Source organism: Schistocerca nitens, chromosome 7 (assembly GCF_023898315.1).
Source record: "Schistocerca nitens isolate TAMUIC-IGC-003100 chromosome 7, iqSchNite1.1, whole genome shotgun sequence".
NCBI lineage: Eukaryota > Metazoa > Arthropoda > Insecta > Orthoptera > Acrididae > Schistocerca > Schistocerca nitens.
In genome coordinates this window covers 123,410,763-123,431,786 of record NC_064620.1, presented here as the reverse complement: position 1 = coordinate 123,431,786, position 21,024 = coordinate 123,410,763, and positions in this window count along the sequence as shown.

Sequence of the window (21,024 nt, the reverse complement as noted above, 5' to 3'; positions counted from 1 at the left end):
GTTGCTCCTGGGGTATCGGCGAGGACCATTCGCAACCGTCTCCATGAAGCTGGGCTACGGTCCCGCACACCGTTAGGCCGTCTTCCGCTCACGCCCCAACATCGTGCAGCCCGCCTCCAGTGGTGTCGCGACAGGCGTGAATGGAGGGACGAATGGAGACGTGTCGTCTTCAGCGATGAGAGTCGCTTCTGCCTTGGTGCCAATGATGGTCGTATGCGTGTTTGGCGCCGTGCAGGTGAGCGCCACAATCAGGACTGCATACGACCGAGGCACACAGGGCCAACACCCGGCATCATGGTGTGGGGAGCGATCTCCTACACTGGCCGTATACCACTGGTGATCGTCGAGGGGACACTGAATAGTGCACGGTACATCCAAACCGTCATCGAACCCATCGTTCTACCATTCCTAGACCGGCAAGGGAACGTGCTGTTCCAACAGGACAATGCACGTCCGCATGTATCCCGTGCCACCCAACGTGCTCTAGAAGGTGTAAGTCAACTACCCTGGCCAGCAAGATCTCCGGATCTGTCCCCCATTGAGCATGTTTGGGACTGGATGAAGCGTCGTCTCACGCGGTCTGCACGTCCAGCACGAACGCTGGTCCAACTGAGGCGCCAGGTGGAAATGGCATGGCAAGCCGTTCCACAGGACTACATCCAGCATCTCTACGATCGTCTCCATGGGAGAATAGCAGCCTGCATTGCTGCGAAAGGTGGATATACACTGTACTAGTGCCGACATTGTGCATGCTCTGTTGCCTGTGTCTATGTGCCTGTGGTTCTGTCAGTGTGATCATGTGATGTATCTGACCCCAGGAATGTGTCAATAAAGTTTCCCCTTCCTGGGACAATGAATTCACGGTGTTCTTATTTCAATTTCCAGGAGTGTAGATGTCAGTTAAGTTGGCCGGTAATTACGTGCATCAGATTTTCTCCCCTTTTTATAGATTGCTATGACCTGGGCCTTGTTCCACTCCCGGGGACTTTCCGCTGTTCCAATTATCTCTGATAGATGATGGATAAGAATCTTGATTCACTTTCGGAACACAATACAGCAACGATTCTCCTGGGCATGCACACGACATGTCCTCGGTAGATATCCAGGGATAGGTGGCTCCTGATGTACAGGCCACACAGAACTCGTCAATGACGGCGCACTGGTCCGTGTTTCGTCGACTGCAGATCAGGTGAGTCAGTTGGCCGAGACGTCAGAGTGATTTCACTGTTCAGCTCCTCAGAACCCTGTACTACGGTGTTGGCCTTTTGTTAAGGACCATTATACCGCTAGGAGGTGGCACGCTATCGGGAGAAACTTCAACCGTGACAGGATGCTATGGTCCGTAATATCTACATCTACATCATACCCCACAAGTCACGTAATGGTGTGTGGCGGAGGGTACTTTCTGTACCACTACCTCATTCTTCCAACCCTGTTCCACTCGCGAATAGTGTGTGGGAAGAATGATTGTCGGTAAGTCTCTGTACTGGCTCTAATTTCTCGAATTTTCTCCAAGTGGTCATTACGCTAGATGTATGTAGGGAGAAGTGCTGCTACTGAAAAGTGCTGCCCTGAAATTTCAGTGGTAAATATCTCCGTGATGCACAATGTCTCTCTTATAACGTCTGCCAGTGGAGTTTGTTTAGCATCTCAGTAACGCCCTCTCGCCAGCTAAACGATCCCGTGACGAAACGCGCCGCTCTTCGTTGGACCTTCTCTATTTCCTCTATTAGTCCTACCTGATAGGGATCGCTGATAGATGAACAATACTCAAGAATCGGGCGAATGAGCGCCTTATAAGCCATTTCTTTCGTGGATAGTTACATTTCCTTAAGATTCTTCCGATGAATCTCAGTCTTGTGTTTGCTTTTCCCACTATCTGTTTTATATGGTCATTCCACTTAACGTCGCTCTTTATAGTTATACCTAGATAGTTTAAGGTATACGCTGTCGTCAGCTGCTTGTCATCAATAGTGTACCTGTACAGTAGTGGACTTTTTTCTCCTATGTATGTGCAAAATGTTACATTTATTTACGTTCGGGGTCATCTGCCAGAGACTGCACCAGAAAATTCTCTGCAGGTCGTTCTGCAAAATTCTTACTATCTTGTGGCGTTGCTGCTTTGGTATAAACAACTGAATCATCTGCCTTAAAGAGCATCCGACGCTTTCTACTAGATCATTTACGTATATTGTGAACAGCAACGGTCCTATCACACTTACCTTTACATCTTCGATTTAATTCCGTTAAGAGCGACATGTTGAGTTCTATCTGCAGGTCTGCTCCGATACTCCGTAAGCTCTGATCTGATTGTACACAGGTGTCATGGTGTCCTAGATTACCACCAGAATATAATGTGCGTGCTTACGGTCTATCCAATGACATATGCGGTTGGATAGAAAGTTTTCTAACAGGCAGGGGGCAGTATGTCGTCCTGAGCGGGGTAACTTCAACAGAAACAAGAGTAACTTTAATTGTGCCCCAGGGCAGCGTAATAGGTCCGCTGCTTTTTACGATTTACATAAACCATCTGGTTGATGGTATTGACAGCGGCCTTAGACTGTTTGCCGATGATGCTGTAGTCTACAGGAAAGAAGTATCACACGAAAGTTGTGAACCAATCAATGAGGATTTGCAGAAAATAAATGCGTGGTGTAATGACTGGCAGTTATTTCTCAACATTAGTAAGTGTAATTTACTGCGTATGACAAGGCGAAAATCCCCATTAATGTATGAGTACAAAATAAATGATCAGTCTTTGGAAGCGGTAACATCAGTCAAGTATCTGGGTGTGAATATTCGAAATTATCTCAAATGGAATGATCAGATTACACAAGTGACGGGTAAGGCGAACTCTAGATTGCTGTTTGTTGGTACAATCCTGAAGTGATGCAGTCCTTCAACAAAGGAAATTGCTTACAATTCGTTAGTTCGTCCAGTCTTAGAGTATTGTTCGTTTGTATGGGACCCTTACCAATTGGGTCTGACTCAAGAGATTGAGAAGGTTCAAAGAAGAGCGGCAAGATTCGTAACTGGTACATTTAGCCATCGCGAGAGCATTACAAATCGCATAGAAAGTTTGAAGATCGCAGCCGATCCTAGTTTGCAAACCTCCGACCTCCACGAACTGTGATGGTGTATGGACGTCCAGTACCCTGCCGCTTAATCATGATTTTATCGGCATACAAGCTCTTTCCATACAAGCTCATGGCAGCTGCACGCGAACCGCCGGACAGCTTCGCCGCCTCCGAGTTGATGGTGTACGGGCGCTGGGAAACAACAATCTGCGCTTTTCCAAAGTCGATTACGTCAGTGGATTTCACCTGCTGCGTCCAGTGCGGTAGTTTTATTTCTGCGTAGCTTACATACAGTCCTTACCTGCCAGATTTCCATAACGTCAACAGGCAGCATTCAACCCTCTGGTAGGTAGCGGTCACAATGATTTGGCTCTTGGACGGACACATTACATATGTGTATAGATTATTTTTTCTAAATCTTTGTAAGAAATTTAAATGTGTAGGTGACTTTAAACGAAGGTTTTTATGAATTCTGCTACTTCTGTAAGAGTATAGTATGTATTTTGTATTACGAAGAGAAAGGATAGCTTTATAGATTAACGCTAGGTACTAAAAAGCATGAGTAAGTTACAACCCTACCACAACTATTGTAATTTGTATACTTTTACCTAAATAACATAAAACCCTGTCTCTCTGTTACCACGTATAACCCTCTTACCAAGATAAGCTTTAGTTTCCAAATAAAGTACACTATGGGAGGATAGTCCTGTTTATATGAAAAGCTTATCAATAGAGTTACCCTTTTTGCAGGATTTGAGCGTTTGTTGTGTCTAATGGATAAGTAAATCAGACTATTCGCTTCTTTTCCTAAGATCTTACCCAGCAGTTAGATAGAAACGCAGTATGAATAATATTATACTGAAGCTAGGACAACTCAGTTCCAAGTTCATTTAGTTCTTTAAAACATGTACTAATGTTCGCTAGCTTATCCAAGCAATGAAACAGTGAATTATTGGAAAAGCAGAAGTATGAAGTTTTCCTACTTCCTTGCTACTCTTTAATTTTGTTCTTATTACTCCACTTTGTTCTTATTACTCCACTTAAACAGTGTTGGACTACACCGTTAAACATTACGTTTTTCAAAGAGAAAAAGCCCAGTAGGTAACTTCAAGGAAGCAACAACAAAAAATTTGCCATGGGGGATCTTTAGAAAAGCACTTTCCATAATTAACAAACTTAATAACTAAAATACTTGGATACTAAATCACACATTTTTTTATACTGATCATTTCACTTCAACAAAACCTCTTTCTTACTGGAATTTCTTTCCAAAAGCTATTATTCTTTGAACTAACTCTGTATAGTCATTGCCTCGCGGAGTAGCTGCACGGTCTCAGGCGGCTTGTCATGGTTCGCGCGGCTCTCCCCGTCAGAGGTTCGAGTCCTCCCTCGGGCATGGGTGTGTGTGTTGTCCTTAGCGTAAGTTAGTTTAAGTTAGATTAAGTCGTGTATAACCTCAGGGACCGATGACGTTAGCAGTTTGGTCCCATAGGAATTTACCACAAATTAAAAAGAAATTGTATAGTCATTTGACAGATTCTAGTAACTTGGCTACACTCTGACTGAATTTTACATAAGCAGACTTTTACTATAACACTTTGTAGTTGTTAAGAAAACACAAAAAGCAATTTAAATGGTGCCTCTTTATATTATCTTCGCACTTCATAAGTTTGTAAAATAGGACACTCGGAGTCATCTAATACCAGGAAGGAACCCTATATAGGTGTATAACCAGGATGAAATACCAGGTTCAATCACTTCCTTTAAAGTTCAAGAATGATTATTAAAACAGAGTTTAAATTAATAGTTTACGCTGTACAAACATAAATTTACTATAATAAGTCTTATCTGGTGGTAGCAGGCTTGGGTGTGGTGAACAATTATGACGGCTACACTAGCCACAGTACGGCCTGCAAGTATCTTGATGTATGGGCTCAATTTATCTTCTTAGCGTCGTTCATTTCTACATACAGTAGACCAACAACTCGTAGGAATGTCGTAAGCCGTTTGCAGTCTTCATCCGAGGCACTTTTGTGCAAATTTGCAGGCAATGATTCTCCTGCTGCACAAAGGTGTTGCGTCAATCACTGCTGCCTACAGACTGTGTGACTTACTTCCCGCGCTTGCTCTAGGTAGCGCGCCAATTTGCGCTCACCACCTTTTCCACTCCCCAGAGCCACTTCCGTTTCAAATAAAAGCACTCTGCCTTTTGCATAACACCTATTTCTTACATTCGCCAACGGCCTATCCACAGTGGTAACACCGGTTCCCGACACATCACCAAACTTAAGCGCTGTCGGGCTGTGCTAGCACTTGGATGGTTGACCATCCGGTCTGCCGAGCGCTGCTGGCAAGTGGGGTGCACTCAGCCCTTGTGAGGCAAATAGAGGAGCTACCTGATTGAGAAGTGGCGGCTTCGATCTCATAAACTGACCTACGACCGGGAGGGGAGTGTGCTGACCAAGTAACGTTCCTTATCCGCACCCAGTGACGCCTTTGATATGAGGATGACAAGGCGGCCGGTCGGTACCGTTGAGTCTCCTTGGCCTGTTAGGGAGGAGTGTAGCTTAAGTTTTATTTCTTACATTGTTCCTAAGCGTGACTATTTCTTACAACTGTGAAGTTTTCAACATGAACAGTTTATACACACAAATATTCTTAAATACAAAATGTCATCAGAAAATTATTTAACGTAATAAACATAGTATTTTACGTAGAATACTCACATATAATGCAAAGAACTTGAATCTCCAGTACAGTACACTTTACTCTACATATACAGAAAATATAGCACCAATATGGGAATACTTAAGCAAAAAATTAGAACCTTGCATATCGAAAATATATACATCATACAACGTGCGATGTGGAGGTTCTTTAGGTTATGTATCAGACTCGGAAGATGAAGTGGACTTAATATATAATTTATTTGCAGATTGGTGACCATGGTTCTTGTAGTGGAAATTGCAACACTCATGTGGGCACTACTGGAGATCAGCATCAAAACACCATCCTTGAAAGCATTGTCGTTTTTGATGAGCAGTATACAATCAGCAGTAGAGGACGAGGAGGGAGTCTCAAAGAAATTCTTGACATTGTCCCTGAACTATATAATTCAATACGGTTTCGGGCAACTGTTTGTATGGTTAGAAAGAATTTTGCGAATATGTGAACTCTCAGGAAGATGGCATTTCACTGACATCCTTGACGTCAGAGCAGAGGACGAAAGTCTCAAATAGCTCCGAAGACTTGATTACTTTGCACAAAAGTACCCTGGAGAAATTATAGTGTGCAAAGAAAACGGCAACCACATCCACGTCGTCCACGATTGCATCTATTCATCACAACGATGACCCAATTATTTCCTCAAGACTCAAGAACGTGCAACGCAGAACCAGGGCTAAAAATGGTTCAAATGGCTCTGAGTACTATAGGACTTAACTTCTGAGGTCATCAGTCCTCTAGAACTTAGAACTACTTAAACCTAACTAACCTAAGGACATCACACACAGCCATTCCCGAGGCAGGATTCGACTCTGCTATCGTAGCGGTCGCACGGTTCCAGACTGTAGCGCCTAGAACCGCTCGGCTACCCTGGCCGGCAGAACCAGGGCTATCGCGGCAATGTCAGACACTGTCTGGATCAATGTCTGTAATAAACCAGTAGTTGTATAAAGTAGCTTTGTGATAAGGAGTCGTAAAGGTGGCAAAGTGAAAGGTGGAAGGTAGTGTGAGTGGGGGCTCCATGTCAGTGCAGACAGAGTCGGGTAGTATACATCAAACAGAACAGCTGCACCAAAGCGCCAGGCAGCTAACACATTGTTACAGGCTTGATTGGTTGATTTAGGGGAGGGGACCAAACAGCGTCGTCACCGATCCCATCGGATTAAGGAAGGTCGAGGAAGGAAATCGGCTGTGCACTTTCATCCGGCATTTGCCTGAAGTGATTTAGGAAAATCACAGAAAACCTGGGTCAGGTTGGCCGGACGCGGGTTTGACCCGTCGTCCACCCGAAAGCGATTACAGTATGCTAACCACTGCGCCACCTCGCTCGGTGCGTTGTTACAGAGAAGGCACATTTGCAAGGGGATCGCACCTACTCATTCACCAACGTTCTATGCAGGGATGACCCAGGACTGAGAATGAAAGAGCCTTTTAGTGGCGGATCGTGAGAAGTATTGGTCCACGTCCGGCCACAGCATACCAAACTTCACGCGGCCCGAGTGTGCGGGCAGTGTGCAGGACCTGGCTCCGTCTGTGATGACTTCGCTCGTTCCTTCCCGAAAGTATTCTGTACAGCGCGACGTTTCATTCAGCACTGGGGCGTGGCGTTTTTCGGTCGGCACGTTTCTTTTCAATTCTGCGGAATCGTGGAGTCACCGCTGCTTACGCTCTCCTGTTTGTTCGTGTTATGAAGGACGTTCACAGATCCGGTGGAAGTCTGCCTGAAAAGAGGCAGTCTAGGGATATATCGCCACAAGCCTTTTAAAATGAATGGGGTTGACAGAAGATAGAGATGAGAAGCCTCACTACATATTAGGCACTACAGATTACCTATCTAACGGCATTACAATACCGTGAAGAAAGAATTTGAAGATTTAGTTGACAGTGTGAGGCGTGGCACCTTATATCGCTCCTGTCTACAGCCTGTGTATCGGGAGAATGGCCGGCCGGAGTGGCCGAGCGGTTCTAGGCGCTTCAGTCTGGAACCGCGCGACCGCTACGGTCCCAGGTTCGAATCCTGCCTCGGGCATCGACGTGTGTGATGTCCTTAGGTGAGTTAGGTTTAAGTAGTTCTAAGTTCTAGGGGACTGATGAGCTCTTCTGTTAAGTCCCATAGTGCTCAGAGCCATTTTTTCGGGAGAATGACTCATGCGTGCACAGTAACAGATGGTCTGAAGCGGGTTCAGTCGAGTACGTAGTTCTAGTTTTCATCTGCTACAGGACAGTAGCGGACACGATCAAACAGAAAGAACTATAAAGTAGTTAAGAATTTAGGCCGCCAGAGTCCAATAGTGCCGCGCGGGATTAGCCGAGCGGTCTCAGGCGCTGCAGTTATGGACTGTGCGGCTGATTCCGGCGGAGGTTCGAGTCCTCCCTCGGCCATGGGTGTGTGTGTGTGTGTGTGTGTGTGTTTGTCCTTAGGATAATTTAGGTTAAGTGGTGTGTAAGCTTAGGGACTGATGACCTTAGCAGTTAAGTCCCATAAGATTTCACACACATTTGAACTTTTTTTTTCAAGTCCAAAAGTGCTCAGAGACAGTCAAGAAACATGTCGGGAGAATGTTTTTGTGAACTCTTCTGTTTATTTCTTGAAGGCTTTTTTGTTTATTTCTGTTTGTACAGTTCTGTATATGCTTTTAGTAGTGTGATTGATGCGTGAATGTGTTCCAAACTAATATGTAGCCCATTGTTCTGCAGATGAACTCTGTACGAACTAGTGCGAGAAAGTTTTAAGACAGTGTGAATGCAAACGACGGGGAATTTTGTATTATAATGTGTTAAGTAAATTTGTGGTAAAAGGAAAGCTAATTCGAGTGCAAATGGAAATAGTCAATAACGTAAAGTATAAACAGAATATCAGAATGTTAAATATTTATTTCGGAAAAAGTACAGTTCGAAAGTGTGTCATTCCTGGATTGGTTAGTCATGAAAAGAGCGGACTGAAGCGTGGGAATAATGATTTCATGTTGGCCTTAAAGAAAACTGACCAAAAAGAACGGTGTTTCTTAGCGCGTCTTTTTTCTTGGAGATAGAGAATGCTTACAGCAGTCTAAGGAGTCGGGGCCTAGCGTTTCAACGGTGCGGTCGTGTGTAGTACGAGCTCCGAAGGAAGTTATAATTTGTCGGTTTTAGTTTTGCTACACGTTTCAAAAGTGTTTTAAAATGAAGGCATATTGATTCCTGCGTGTTTTTTTAGAAAGTACGGACTTTTTAAGTAATTTAGTATATTAGAAAAGACAGTAATTCCGCGTGGCATATTGAGCAGATCGGTGACTGAAAACAGGAGTGCATTAGAAACCGACAAATTTAATAGTATGGCGTGCATTTTTATTTAAGAACAATCCGTGCTTACTAGCTGTTCAGATGTCGAGAAATATGTTACCATAAACTTGCTAACGTGAATGAAAGGGTTTGTGCATGCCTGTGTTAAGATTAGCACGGAATTGGCAGTCAACGTGTTCATTATCAAGGTTCAGAATTTACCGGAGTTTTGCCAGGATTTCCACCTTCCATTCAAAATTAAGACGCTTTGCCGATTCTTGGAATAGTTAGCTTGTATGCAGCCTGGTGCGAATTGCAGTACGGTAGGTTTCTGCTCGGCTTTCCTACTGGCGATCTGCTGCAACGAGTTCACAGGTAGGTGCAGGTAATGGACGGAAGTAACAGTGCCGCCGAAAGTGGACGACCAAAAAATTACAACACTTGACGGACGGGATTCGTTGTTCTGTACATTAAGACGAACTTTGAGCTAAATTTGCAGGCGTCCAACAAATGAAAAAAATTGGTGCTACGAATAGTTAAATATCTGAAGTCAGTTGCAACAGGTTTGACGGAACTAAATGAAGAGTATGGAGACTTCCTATAATACTACAGAGTGCAGAGATTTGGTCAAGGGGCACACGTGCAGCGGTTTTTTCGATTTAAAACTCGCTTTAGTTGGTAGTGGAACACGGACTGTGGGAAAACCGGAGCAGAAGAGAATCGAAGCGTTTGAGATTTGTTGCTACAGAGGAATGTTGAAAATTAGGTGGACTGATAAGGTAAGGAATGAGGAGGTCCTGCAAAGAATCGGAGACGAAAGGAATATGTGGAAAGCACTGACAAGGAGAAGGGACAGGATGATAGGACATCTGTTAAAATATGAGGGAATGACTTCGATGTTACTAGAAGGAGCTGTAGAAGTCAAAAACTGTAGAGGAAGACATAGACTGGAATAAATATAGCAAATAAATGAGGACGTAGTTTGTAAGTGTTAGTCTGAGACGAAAAGGTTGGCACAGGAGAAGAATTCGTCGCAAGACGCATCAAAACAGTCAGAAGACTGGTGAACGCAGAAAAAAATGTTGAATTCATGGAGGAAAAGGAGTGCAGGAACGAAATTTAAGGAACAATTTTTAAACAAAATTGATTGATACTTGAGAGGATTGCAGACCTCGTACTTAAAGTGGCCTTCACTGCACATTGTCCACAGTAAGCCACTGCAAGGTGAGAAACAACTTCTCCCTGGTTTGAAAGAGATGGATTTAAAAGGAAAATCGCCTTGTAGAAGGAACACATTCTGGCAAGCACAGTCCAATTCCCTAGGCTCCCTGGAATTAAAGAAAACGCGAGAATTGACGTAGTTATTGTTACTTTGAAAGAATTACAAGGATATGAAACTTCCTGGCAGATTAAAACTGTGTGCCCGACCGAGACTCGAACTCGGGACCTTTGCCTTTCGCGGGCAAGTGCTCTACCAACTGAGCTACCGAAGCACGACTCACGCCCGGTACTCACAGCTTTACTTCTGCCAGTACCTCGCAGGAGAGCTTCTGTAAAGTTTGGAAGGTAGGTGACGAGCTACTGGCAGAAGTAAAGCTGTGAGTACCGGCCGTGAGTCGTGCTTCGGTAGCTCAGTTGGTAGAGCACTTGCCCGCGAAAGGCAAAGGTCCCGAGTTCGAGTCTCGGTCGGGCACACAGTTTTAATCTGCCAGGAAGTTTCATATCAGCGCACACTCCGCTGCAGAGTGAAAATCTCATTCTGGAATTACAAGGATAGTTTCTTAAACGTTTTGAGGACACTGCCAAACTTACATCTGTTTTCGAGCTGTTTACGAGACTTTCCGCTTTCAGCTGAAAGGGCCTCTGTGGATGTGCAGATCTAACTAAATGAAATGAAAGATAATTCCCATTTTCATCATAAATCCTTTAGCGTTAGAACTGTGCAGGATGTCTACAGTGCATCCTACGGGGAACAATATGTCGATCAACATATGGAAGTGACAAACTTATTTTTCGGCTATGAAACTAGGTAAATTATGTTTACGTGGCAACCAGAGTGTGAAAATCTGTGAAACTGCGTCTTTCTGGTGTGAGGTAACGGGCGAGTTGTCGCACCCTGAAAATATTCGAAGTTCAGAGTTGGCCTGGTCGCACGGGCCGCTCGGCTAGCCGGGTCTCGTCACCTACCGTGCGGTGGCGAACGTCAGCCGGAGCTAGAGAGGTAGCCCCAGCGCGTGGTCCAGGCCGACCGCGTGGCTGTCAATTCCCTGTTGACACTGTGACGAGGACTGTGCTTTGTGTCGATGCAGGAGATTTGTATGCTGGGGGTGCCAAAGACGGCGGATTTTGTGAAACCACAATAGAGGACATTTCACAGTTTATGTAGAAATTAATAATAGCCAGAGGAATCATGAAATCTTAAAAAGAAGCACGTACATTACCATTATCTGCACGACGATTCGGATGGTGTAATCAGATTTTCAATATCTTTATTAGTTTAAAGTTTAGTATCCGACTGTAAATTATACTAGTAACACCCAGCAACGAATTTCCAAAATCTAAACAGTTCATCCAATTTTGCTTATCGGCGTGTCTTTAGAAAGCTATTAGTGTAAACCTAAATTGGTGTGAATTACAGGCATGTAACTTGAATGGTGCATGAGTTATTGGAGGTCAAAGTGACCGATTACTATTGATCGCGTCAGGCCATAAGTATTCCACAGTTACACGAAAAAAATGGTAGCAGCATGCTTACAAATATACGAGGGCAGTTCAATAAGTAATGCAACACATTTTTTTTCTGAAACAGGGGTTGTTTTATTCAGCATTGAAATACACCAGGTTATTCCCCAATCTTTTAGCTACACAACACTATTTTTCAACGTAATCTCCATTCAATGCTACGGCCTTACGCCACCTTGAAATGAGGGCCTGTATGCCTGCACGGTACCATTCCACTGGTCGATGTCGGAGCCAACGTCGTACTGCATCAATAACTTCTTCATCATCCGCGTAGTGCCTCCCACGGATTGCGTCCTTCATTGGGCCAAACATATGGAAATCCGACGGTGCGAGATCGGGGCTGTAGGGTGCATGAGGAAGAACAGTCCACTGAAGTTTTGTGAGCTCCTCTCGGGTGCGAAGACTTGTGTGAGGTCTTGCGTTGTCATGAAGAAGGAGAAGTTCGTTCTGATTTTTGTGCCTACGAACACGCTGAAGTCGTTTCTTCAATTTCTGAAGAGTAGCACAATACACTTCAGAGTTGATCGTTTGACCATGGGGAAGGACATCGAACAGAATAACCCCTTCAGCGTCCCAGATGACTGTAACCATGACTTTACCGGCTGAGGGTATGGCTTTAAACTTTTTCTTGGTAGGGGAGTGGGTGTGGCGCCACTCCATTGATTGCCGTTCTGTTTCAGGTTCGAAGTGATGAACCCATGTTTCATCGCCTGTAACAATCTTTGACAAGAAATTGTCACCCTCAGCCACATGACGAGCAAGCAATTCCGCACAGATGGTTCTCCTTTGCTCTTTATGGTGTTCGGTTAGACAACGAGGGACCCAGCGGGAACAAACCTTTGAATATCCCAACTGGTGAACAATTGTGACAGCACTACCAACAGAGATGTCAAGTTGAGCACTGAGTTGTTTGATGGTGATCCGTCGATCATCTCGAACGAGTGTGTTCTCACGCTCCGCCATTGCAGTCACAGCTGTGCACGGCCGGCCCGCACGCGGGAGATCAGACAGTCTTGCTTGACCTTGCGGCGATGATGACACACGCTTTGCCCAACGACTCACCGTGCTTTTGTCCACTGCCAGATCACCGTAGACATTCTGCAAGCGCCTATGAATATCTGAGATGCCCTGGTTTTCCGCCAAAAGAGACTCGCTCACTGCCCGTTGTCTGCAACGCACATCCGTTACAGACGCCATTTTAACAGCTCCGTACAGGGCTGCCACCTGTCGGAAGTCAATGAAACTATACGAGACGAAGCGGGAATGTTTGAAAATATTCCACAAGAAATTTCCGGTTTTTTCAACCAAAATTGGCCGAGAAAAAAAATGTGTTGCATTTCTTATTGAACTGCCCTCGTATTTATTCGTCGTATGTCTTTGTTTATATCCGATATATACTATTCATGAAGAAACTGGTCAAATATTTACTGCATTTTAGAAAACACAGACACATTAGACTACTGGCCTGTTTTTGTTCCTATTCCTTTGATATATGTTTATTTCATTTGTTTATGTATTTAATAATTTGTGTAAAATCGTGTTTAAGGTCCAGCTGTAGGAATATTTATTTAATTTCAAGTTATTTAAATATAAGTACATTATTTCGTTCTTTTTTTTTTCATCAGTCTACTGACTGGTTTGATGCGGCCCACTACGAATTCCTTTCCTGTTCTAACCTCTTCATCTCAGAGTAGCACTTTCAACCTACGTCCTCAATTATTTGCTTGACGTATTCCAATCTCTGTCTTCCTCTACAGTTTTTGCCCTCTACAGCTCCCTCTAGTACCATGGAAGTCAACCCCTCATGTCTTAACAGATGTCCTATCATCCTGTCCCTTCTCATTATCAGTGTTTTCCACATATTCCTTTCCTCTCCGATTCTGCGTAGAACCTCCTCATTAATTACCTTATCAGTCCACCTAATTTTCAACATTCGTCTATAGCACCACATCTGAAATGCTTCTATTCTCTTCTGTTCCGGCTTTCCCACAGTCCATGTTTCACTACCATACAATGCTGTACTCCAGACGTACATCCTCAGAAATTTCTTCCTCAAATTAAGGCCGGTATTTGATATTAGCAGACTTCTCTTGGCCAAAAATGTCTTTTTTGCCATAGCGAGTCTGCTTTTGATGTCCTCCTTGCTCCGTCCGTCATTGGTTATTTTACTGCCTAGGTAGCAGAATTCCTTAACTTCTTTGACTTCGTGACCATCAATCCTGATGTTAAGTTTCTCACTGTTCTCATTTCTACTACTTCTCATTACCTTCTTCTTTCTCCGATTTACTCTCAAACCATACTGTGTACTCATTAGACTGTTCATTCCGTTCAGCAGATCATTTAATTCTTCTTCACTTTCACTCACGATATCAATGTCATCAGCGACTCGTATCATTGATATCCTTTCATCTTGTATTTTAATTCCACTCCTGAACCTTTCTTTTATTTCCATCATTGCTTCCTGGATGTACAGATTGAAGAGTAGGGGTGAAAGGCTACAGCCTTGTCTTACACCCCTCTTAATACGAGCACTTCGTTCTTGATCGTCCACTCTTATTATTCCATCTTGGTTGTTGTACATATTGTATATGACCCGTCTTCCCTATAGCTTACCCCTACTTTTTTGTCGAACGCTTTTTCCAGGTCGACAAATCCTATGAAAGTGTCTTGATTTTTCTTTAGCCTTGCTTCCATTATTAGCCGTAACGTCAGAATTGCCTCTCTAGTCCCTTTACTTTTCCTAAAGCCAAACTGATCGTCACCTAGCGCATTCTCAATTTTCTTTTCCATTCTTCTGTATATTATTCTTGTAAGCAGCTTCGATGCATGAGCTGTTAAGCTGATTGTGCGATAATTCTCGCACTTGTCAGCTCTTGCCGTCCTCGGGGATTGTGTGGATGATGCTTTTCCGAAAGTCAGATGGTATGTCGCCAGACTCATATATTCTACCCATCAACGTGAATAGTCGTTTTGTTGCCACTTCCCCAATGATTTTAGAAATTCTGATGGAATGTTATCTATCCCTTCTGCCTTATTTGACCGTAAGTCCTCCAAAGCTGTTTTAAATTCCGATTCTAATACTGGGTCCCCTATCTCTTCTAAATCGACTCCTATTTCTTCTTCTATCACATCAGACAAATCGTCACCCTCATAGAGATGAAACCCCCAGGAGCGGGGTTGGTGGGCGCGGACCGCAGAGGGAACACCTAGAACCGCAGCGGACGGAAAACGGGGCAGCAACGGTCCAGCAGGTCACAGGGAATGGGCGCGGACCACAGAGGAAGCGCCTGCAGCCGTTGGTGGAGGGGGAAGGCCATAGGCATAAATACTGGACCAGGTCCACTCGAGGAGCAGTCTCAGGTCGCACCTGATGAAGGTTACGAGCTACGTGACCGAAATATCGTGCAAGTACGACGCTGATATCCGGCAGAACACCCGACAACCCAAGATGTCACACACACCCTTGCCCGAGGGAGGACTCGAACCTCCGCCGGGACCAGCCGCACGGTCCATGACTGCAGCGCCTTACACCGCTCGGTTAATCCCGCGCGGCTCATGTGTATAATAATATTTTATACTATAGACTTAGTAGTATTTCGCTTGTAATGCACCAACTACAACTACATATCCAAGTCCATAGACAACGAAACCAGTCAAAACCTTTGAATTTCAGCTCTGAGTCTGAGGGTACGTAGTTGAGGGCCACCTCATTTTTTTATTGAAAGCGCTCACTGTATGCCGACAGTTTGTTCCAGATAAACATTATATTGTGTAACCAGCATACAAAAATAGTTAAATAATTGTGAAAATTTGATCTGTTTGTGATCTATGTTGATGAGAAACGTGAAATATAAACCAAGTCATACGCAGTGCGACTGCATAGCCATTTAAATGCGGTGCGTTCGCAGTTTCTCCTCCACATGCTCAGACAGTGTGGTGCGGCGGTGGGGAAAGTGTGCACGAAGATCAGAGCTATGGCACTTGTTCCTGGCCACAGCCAAGGGGCCGAATTCTTGTCATCCCCTGCAGTAGCCGTTCAGGGTAGGGTAGTTGGGAGGCAGTGGTTGGCTCAATGGAGAGAGCACAGATCAGTAATTCGAGAACCGCAGCATCGAATCCCTGTTCAAAATAAACTTTTACTTCAAATTTTGTCCGCAGCTCGTGGTCGTGCGGTAGCGTTCTCGCTTCCCACGCCCGAGTTCCCGGGTTAGATTCCCGGCGGGGTCAGGGATTTTCTCTGCCTCGTGATGACTGGGTGTTGTGTGCTGTCCTTAGGTTAGTTAGGTTTAAGTAGTTCTAAGTTCTAGGGGACTGATGACCATAGATGTTAAGTCCCATAGTGCTCAGAGCCATTTGAACCATCTGAACTTCAAATTTTCACGTTAGTTACATTGCAAACAAACCGAAACAACGCTCACTATATTGTATTTATTAATTTTTATCATGAAGTACATGATACGGAAATGCAAAGGACAATTTGGGATGAAAAAGGGTGCATGAAAGGATTTCAAAGCATCACGAGAACTTCGGCTATCAAATTAGTTGTTTCTGTTATTTTATAGCTGATGAGTTGCTCTTGCTGGGATGATATTCATCATGAAAACGGAGAAGCAGTAATTTCCTCAGTATCTTGCAGGCATTATAAACGGAACAATTTTACAGTTGCTTGGCTGTTTTCAAGTCGCTATAGAAAAATAAACTTGGTTCACATTCATAGAACATTCTCCCTCAGCGCACAGTTTGACAGCAAACTACGCATAATATATTATTTCGCCAAATATTGGAGAGCATATGTACCGATGTGCAGGGGAATGTATTTTAATGCAGTGTTCTCGGAATGTGATTTCTTCAACTCTTTCTCGAAAATAGTAGTTTTGAAGGTTTTTAAGTAAGTTTTACCTGAAGATAACAATAGACATCGCAGGATTGTAATAGCGGATTGCATTTGGGAGTTCGCTTTTAAACTTCACGGTAGCATTCTTTGTTCATTTTCCAAAACCCCTTAGTATTTGTTTGCACTTCCCTTTTACGAAAATACTCGCATTAGTAAATACGATACACTGACCATTATTTCGGATTGCCTGCAGTTTAAGCAACGTACAAATTCATATTTTTAAAAAATAAAAGAAAAATGTCTACAGACGAGGCAACAGCCTTGCCGCAGTGGTAACACCGGTTCTCGTCACATCACCGAAATTAAGGGCTGTCGGGCTGGGCCAGCACTGGGATGGGTGACCATCCGGTCTGCAGAGCGCTATTGGTAAGCGGGGTGCACTCAGCCCTTGTGAGGCGAACTTAGGAGCTTCTTGATTGAGAAGTAGTGGCTCCGGTCTCATAAGCTGACATACGGCCGAGAGAGCGATGTGCTGACCTAATGCCCCTCCATATCCTCATACAGTGACGCCTGTAGGCCGAGGATGACAAGGCGGCCTGTTTTGAGTCGACAAAGGGACTCGACGCCCACGATCATCGTGTTTACCATAATCGAATGTTATGAGGAGTAGATTTGGGAACAACCCAGAACTTACATAGACGAGCGCCTAAAAGTCACAAGCTGGCCAGAACACTACATCAGTTGCAGTTTATCAGCAAAATGCATTGGAGCCTGGCGTGACTCACCTCCCATTCTTGGAGTGTGCGTCCTAGTCTACACGAGCAAGTCACTTAGCGTTTATCCTCCCAGATATTTTCTTCGTATCTTTTGTTTCCTCCATTCATTATACTGCTCAGTGATGAGTATCCACGAATTTTCTATAAATATAGCTGTTTCAGCTCTTTTTGAACATAATGTAGTCAACATACTAATTTTAAAAAACATACAAATCTTGGACGGAATCGCAAAATATACAATACTCCAAAACCTTTTGAGAATGAATTCGCGTAACTAACAGCATAACTGTGACTGAAACAAGAGGTATTAACAAGGCTTTTTGTCATCCTATTTTACACTGGAGGAAGAAGTTGCGATAAAATATTGTTAACTTCATCGTCTCTGCTTCGGTGCGGTAAAGTAAGAGGTTGTGGCTCGATAGCATCTTACTTTGCTGGAAGTATCCGCTGTAAGGAGCTTAGTGTGACAGGAGAGTAAGACGAGAGACCAGCTCTTATATTGGAAAAGAGCCGGTACCTCAGCTCGGGCAACCAAAGGAGAGTAAAAAACTCCAGGGGGAAGATACAGCGAAGGAGAAGGCAAGTCTCCTTATTATTTAGAGAGAAAGAAAGCACTCTGACAGACCGATACGGAAGTTCTGGCGTTCCGATTTAAATTTCAAGTGGGTGGAAGCTACAAGAAACCTCGATTTACAGTATGCGAATTTACGACCAGATCAGCCGACTAGTATCGATTATGCAGCAGATTACGATAAGATAGCATTGCCAGAGAGGACTTCAGAAAAGGTTTCGTACTTGTAGCGAACATAATTCTGCGTGGGAGAGCGATGAGGGTGGAGGAAAAAGCTTCTTCCTTTAAAAAATTCTTATATTTTATCCGCGACCGTTATGGTGTAGCTATGAATACGCATTAAACAAACACGTGACGTCACATGATATACGGCATTTTCTTGACCCTGTTGCTACTTTAGTTAGCTGAAAAGATCTGTGTTAGTTGTATCAGTAACAACTAGTTGCCATCTCTCTTGCACGCACAAGGTGAAAAAGAGCGGAACGCATTTCATACACTGGTTATTCTAAAATGATGTAGACACTTTCAAGTGATTGCAGAAAGGTTTGTATTGGGGTAAGGTATTTTGTTTACATGTTTAGAAACAGTAACTCAAGAAGTTCTTTGTGTCATGCTTACGAAACGGCTACACGCACGACACGCGTCCAGTCGAGAGACCAAATCGGACCACACTCACCATAAAGTGTCCCCATTGATATCAGTCATAGCTGCCTGATGCGTCAACCCTTACAAAGACATCCAGATTACTTAAACTTCTGCATTCACTAGTAAATGAATTGTGTGGTAGGTGGGGCCATTGTGTGGTGCTGGGGTGGAGAACAATTAGTGCCTCTTTAATTCTGGCGAATTTTGCGTGAAAAATAGACATGCACTAGACCCCCTCCTTACCTACCACCTAATTATTTATGTGCACAACGGTAACGAAAGGAATTTATGGTGGACTCTGCTAGTTGGTAAAATAAGGAGTGCACACTCACAATAATTTCAATGAAAATCGTAATCTACTCAGCAAAAAAAGGGAATTTATCGTAATAAACGACAGGAAATGGAATTCTGCATTTATCTACGAAATTATATGCGGGTTAAATATTACAATGAGATTTAGTATCAATCAGAACACAAAGGTACTTGATTGTCGATACAAACAGTAGGCTAAAGGATATTGTATAGTGAACTATTATGAGAATAAGAGTTGGCTCGAGAACAAGGGGCTCCTACTCTTTGTGATGCAATAGACTGACGATAACGACTGGAGATCCTAATGAATCAAATATTACTCCGCCGATTACAGTGCTGTATCGCAATTAGTAATGAGAGCTCAAATGGGAACACATGGAAAAACAAACAAGGTGGACTTGTAGCAAAGCGAGCGCCCGTGCTGCTGAGTACTTCAGTATAAAAATGATAGGTTCTACAATGCCGGAGCCGCAAAATACTTCATCAGTCCTGAAACATGCAGCACGTCGTAGGTATGCAGCGTTCTGATGATGTAGGCGCCGACTCCTGCTGTGCAGTGACTCGTGTTTCATCCATGGCCTAGAATGCAGTCCAGGAATTCTAAGTTCTACTCACGTGACCGAAACAGGAAAACTCCTGGATGTACGAGGGTGTATCTTAAAGAAGAGACACAGAAAAACTCACCATGTCGGTACACGTGCGAAAACGCAGGTTAAGAATCTGGATCTTAAGCCGCAGAAAGAAACTTGAGTATGACCAAAGTCATGCTCCACAACGATTCCGAAAAATTGCGACTAAGTCATGAGAGCTTCCAATTCCAACGAATATCAGGTCCCGAAATGCCCTGCTCCCGAGCAACACAAGAGCACAGCCAACGTTATTTAACTCCCCACTACCCTCGAAAGGCATGCAGTCAGTACTCAGTGCTCATACCAGAATTCCCCCACACTATCTCAGAAAATCATTCACGTTTTAGCAACCGTTCCCTCCAGTTTCGTGCAGGGGTTTATGATGTCAACTGGCCTCAATTTAAGTTGACCAATCACGCCTCTGCTATTTAGCTGCTGGCACTAAACTTGCCATTTGACTTGCTAAGAGAACAGCATGCCAAGACCACTGGCCATCCGGCACCAGTCGCACCCAGCGGGGCATCGTCCGCAAGAATTCTCAGAATCATGAAGACAACACAGTCAGTCGGCGCCAGCACTCTTAGTTCCAGATGCACCGGAACAGGAAACACACAGACTGCGGCGCAACTCAGATGGCTTGCAGGTCGTTTCGCCCTCCATACAGTAGACGAAACTCGACCGAGGTCAACAGCCCCGCCAGGCGCTCAAGCCCATTGTGTATGACACTCTCCGTGTTTGCGGAAATGCAGTCCCCTACGAAAACGCGCGTCCTCTGGTGCTCGTCTCGCAACCTGAAACGCAGGCAAATAACATACAAAACTAAAAGCAAGGTCACATACAGTTCCCAACATCCATAGCAATCAAGTGAAAAGTAATTTGAGCTCTCAGTACAAATACTCTCAGCAGAATACCTTATTTGGCCTTCTCCCGCTGTGAAATAATATAAAACATTAATAAAATTGACGAAAGTGAGACGTGACATGCAAAAAAGGGCATGAAAACTCTCACCATGTTAAATGTGGTTCTGAATCCGAAAGCTGCAGTTGCGGACTCTCTATGGCAGAGCTCCATCCCACGAAGAATCTTACCCATTGATCTGTCAGCCATGTAGCTAGAGATCACTGTAAAAAAAAAAAAAAGTCCTTGAGTGGTTGTAGCCATATATATATATATATATATATATATATATATATATATATATATATATATATATATATTGTGTGTGTTTATTGCTTATATAGTCTGACCAGATTAGGGTCTTCAGGCCCTCTCTTGCACCCGAACAGTAGCAACGCACACCAAACATATTACAAAACCTTCTCAGTAATAGTAATAATGCCAATAATAATAACTGACACTAATAACAGTGATAAAAAGTAAAAACTATAATAGTAAAGGGTAATTAAAATGATCAGAAGCAGAATGGTTAAAGGCAGAGGAAAAGGTTGGAATG